At 45.4% G+C, this 4,262-nt stretch overlaps 1 non-coding gene across 1 annotated transcript; it reads left to right on the top strand.

Annotated features, from left to right (window-relative positions):
* The first annotated feature begins 3,180 nt into the window (after positions 1-3,180).
* TRNAY-GUA (transfer RNA tyrosine (anticodon GUA)) lies at positions 3,181-3,254 on the top strand. Its single transcript has one exon. It is a non-coding gene; the product is annotated as a tRNA-Tyr (tRNA).
* Positions 3,255-4,262: the final 1,008 nt, after the last annotated feature.

Below are 4,262 nucleotides of genomic sequence, written 5' to 3'. Positions count from 1 at the left end.
CAACACGCTGTCTACATATCAAGTTAAGTGTTCTTTCCGAAACCCATTATCTATCATTAGTGGCCATTAATGTCATTGGGTAGGGTTTGCCGGTTAGAACGCGAAATCGCCTCATACTAAAGGTAATTAAGCCAGGTCTTTATTGTTCCATGTACAGTTTTCTCTGATATAGCTTGTCATATATAGGATTCTGGCTTCACAGCTAGCGCACTTTTGACAGGTCAAGACGAGGAAGGAAGATTTGTGCACCAGTTACTGGGTGATGGAAGCTACCTCAAAGAGGATAATTTGGTGTCTACACCCTAGTTATACCTGGTGGACTAACCTGCTGTACTATAAGATAAGGAACCTCTTCAATGTTTAATAATGTGTAGTTAATACTGTAGTTTGATTGGCTGCATATATTAATTTAATAAACCCCCCTAATGTGTAGAGGATCGATTTGTGAGATTAAGAGATTATTGCAGAAATACAGTCCACTTATCATTATACAAATTGCTATCGAAGTATATAAATTAACGTAAATATAAATTCATATAAATTAAATAAATATAAATCTCACAGGTCGGTTCCCACAGCTGTTCTGTATACATACGGTGTTCTGTATGCTGTACAGGGTTCTGTATACCATACAGTGTTCTGTATACTGTACGGGGGTTCTGTATACTGTACGGGGTTCTGTATACTGTATGGGGTTCTGTATACTGTACGGGGTTCTGTATACTGTACGGGGTTCTGTATACCATACAGGGTTCTGTATACTGTACGGGGGTTCTGTATACTGTACGGGGTTCTGTATACTGTATGGGGTTCTGTATACTGTACGGGGTTCTGTATACTGTACGGGGTTCTGTATACTGTACGGGGTTCTGTATACTGTACGGGGCTCTGAATACTGTACGGGGTTCTGTGTGCTATGGGTTTTTCTCCTTTATGTCAGTTACATTGTCTCTCCTTTTTTGTACATTTTGTGTTTATCTTATAAATAAAAAAAAATCGCCTATAATACACCCATCGTGAGTGGTGGGATTTAAGGCATTGGCAGGTAGGCTGTTCCAGGGGTCTATAGCCCTTTGGATGGAAAAACGTTTTTTTCTCCTATATTTTGACTTGATTGATTGATAAAGATTAAGCCTTCCTAAAGGTGACACGGGTATGAATAGCCCGTAGGAGGAGGCTCTTGCGAGCCATTACCAGTACCAATATCTAGCTGATATTAGAGCTGTGTGGATGGATGAAGGGGGTGTGATGGTAACCTGTTGAGCTTGATTAAGCTGTTGCATCATGTATATGTTACATGCGACCTTTTAGAGAAGTGGTCTGGATTCACTAAATCCTCCAATTTGTTCAGTATTTTGTAAGTTTCTATGGGAGCCACCATGCCCCGTCTAGCTTGCTGTGTTAGTCCTGGGGCCCTCAACCGTTCCTGGTATGGGAGCCGCCATGCCCCGTCTAGCTTGCTGTGTTAGTCCTGGGGCCCTCAACCGTTCCTGGTATGGGAGCCGCCATGCCCCGTCTAGCTTGCTGTGTTAGTCCTGGGGTCCTCTACCGTTCTTGGTATGGGAGCCGCCATGCCCCATCTGGCTTGCTGTGTTAGTCCTGGGGCCCTCAACCGTTCCTGGTATGGGAGCCGCCATGCCACGTCTAGCTTGCTGTGTGAGTCCTGGGGCCCTCAACCGTTCCTGGTATGGGAGCCACCATGCCCCGTCTGGCTTGCTGTGTTAGTCCTATGGCCCTCAACCGTTCCTGGTATGGGAGCCACCATGCCCCGTCTGGCTTGCTGTGTTAGTCCTGGGGCCCTCAACCGTTCCTGGTATGGGAGCCGCCATGCCCCGTCTGGCTTGCTGTGTTAGTCCTGGGGCCCTCAACCGTTCCTTTTATGGGAGCCACCATGCCCCGTCTGCCTTGCTGTGTTAGTCCTGGGGCCCTCAACCGTTCCTGGTATGGGAGCCACCATGCCCCGTCTGGCTTGCTGTGTTAGTCCTGGGGCCCTCAACCGTTCCTGGTATGGGAGCCCATTTAGTTCTGAGATGCTTTTTGTCGCTCTGTGTTGTACTTTCTCCACAGCAGATATGTTCTGAAGCTGAGGCCTCTATGCTTGATACAGCAGTCCAAATGTGGCCGCACCAGAGATGTTTACTTTATTTTCCTTAAAAATAAAGTTGACTTTCTTATTAGAGTTCACAATTGTTGTGCAACTTTCAATGACTGGTCCCCGTGCATGCAGTCCCCGTGGAGCAGTGGTGAAACACTAGTCCCCGCACTTCGCGAATAATTTAGTCTGGGTTCGTATCCTGGCCGGGGAGGATTGACTAGGTTCCAATCCTTAACTGTACACCTCTCTTCACCCAGCAGTGAAACGATCTGACGGGTCGTATTCCGGGGTTTTAATTAAGATTAATATTAATCTTAGGACCTAACTGTATTAGAATAAAGGACCTGCCCGAAACGCTATGCGTGCTAGTGGCTTTACAAGAATGTAAAAACTGGTGGACCATCCAAGTCCACCAGTAGTAGGCGAAGGTAAGTAAGTAGGCGTCCATCAGTGTCAGGAGACTATGGAGTTGCGCTCTGGTTGTCGGTCTGGAGTGGCCTCTCCAGGGCGCAAAGCCTGGGTTGGTTGATATGGGGGAGAAGCTGTCACCCATGCAGCAGGTCCCCCTCTCCACAGCACAGAACGTCTCAATTGGAAAGGCAAACGCCAATAAGACAGGTTCCAGCGCCGTCGCAGGAACTGTCAGAACGAGGTTGAAGGCAACAAGGAACTGCCCCGAGGGGGCTCCAGCTCCGGAGTTAACCTCGAAGTTGGTACAAGAAGGCACAGGGACTCCAACCCCAGAGTCTTTTTTGTTGTTGTTACTCTTTTTTGTGGGGGGAAAGGAGGAAAATTGGGGAAATAAAGGAGGAAACTTAGGAAAAATGGGGGAACCACTGACAAGCTGCCGGCTTCCCGTCTCCGTCGTGACCGCTAGACACAAGGTTACTTTAGGCATTAGGACACTATAGGAATTATCATCATCAGGAAAAGAACATCAAGGCAAATGGGGGGACCTTCGACAAGCCGCCGGCCTCCTGTTCTCATCGAGGCCACTATTAGTAGCTCTCAAACTCAGATAATTATTACACTTCGATATCTAAGTAGTTCCGCCTTATTACAAATTTGTTTAGTACGTTCCTCGAGCCTCCGTGGCACAATTGGTTAGCGCGTTCGGCTGTAAACCGAAAGGTTGGTGGTTCGAGCCCACCCGGGGGCGATTATTTAGGCCAACTCTAGGGGTTGACCTCAGACAAGACCGACATAACACACTTGACAGCGATATCACACTTGGCCCCGTGATCCAGCCCGTCCTCCTCAAGTCTCCCAACGTCAACAAACTCTCGCGCGTAAGTGACCTTATCCTAACACAACAGAGAACGGCACAGTATGTCAACGTCGCGACCCATCCTCCTGTTTACACAGTAGTTGTTGTATATGCTCCATAGTACAAACGTTGACGTACTAAGTCATTACATAATAGTACTTACTAATGACTTTATAGTCTGAATTCTTAATTATAGTCTTAATTATAGACTCTTTATAGTCGGAAGTGAAGTATATAGCACTAATCACTTTATAGTCTGGAAAAATAAAGCTAAAAAAAACATATATTCCTAGGTCTAGTATAGCACACACATATGTACGATATTAGGCCTCAGATTGCGCGTATTAGGCTTAGGAAGGTTCAGTTGGTTAAGGTTGTCTTTGTAATATAAATTCAAAACCTTTTCCGGTTTGTCTAAATTCAATAGTTAAGATTTCTTCTTTCTAATTGCGTTGTACGTTGATATATTTATTGTGGTCCTCACCGTTACTATAAGTACTACCATCACAAGAGGATGGGCTGCAGTTTCACGAGCCGCTACCATTTTCTAGTACGACAATTGTTGGTCTTGGGAAGAGTATTCGTCAAAAGGCGCCGTTCTATTAGGAGGACGGGTTGAACATCTACATACCGAGTTTTGGCGGCATAACACAGCAATTTAGAAAATAATATATAATTGTAACAGCCTCCCAGTTCTTTGGAGCTCATCAACTGTTTAATATGTGTAAAGTCGCCAAAGATTGAGATAACATGTTCGTAAGATTCAGATTCAGATTCAGATTCAGATGTTTATTCAGGTAAGGTATATACATGCAAGTGATGTTACATTAATGGATTGATATATAGATAGAGCTAGTACATACAATGCCTAAAGCCACTATTACGCAATGCGTTTCGGGC

Source organism: Procambarus clarkii, chromosome 35 (assembly GCF_040958095.1).
Source record: "Procambarus clarkii isolate CNS0578487 chromosome 35, FALCON_Pclarkii_2.0, whole genome shotgun sequence".
Taxonomy (NCBI): domain Eukaryota; kingdom Metazoa; phylum Arthropoda; class Malacostraca; order Decapoda; family Cambaridae; genus Procambarus; species Procambarus clarkii.
Note: the sequence above shows the minus strand (reverse complement) of the source record. Positions and strands in the feature narration are given on the sequence as shown.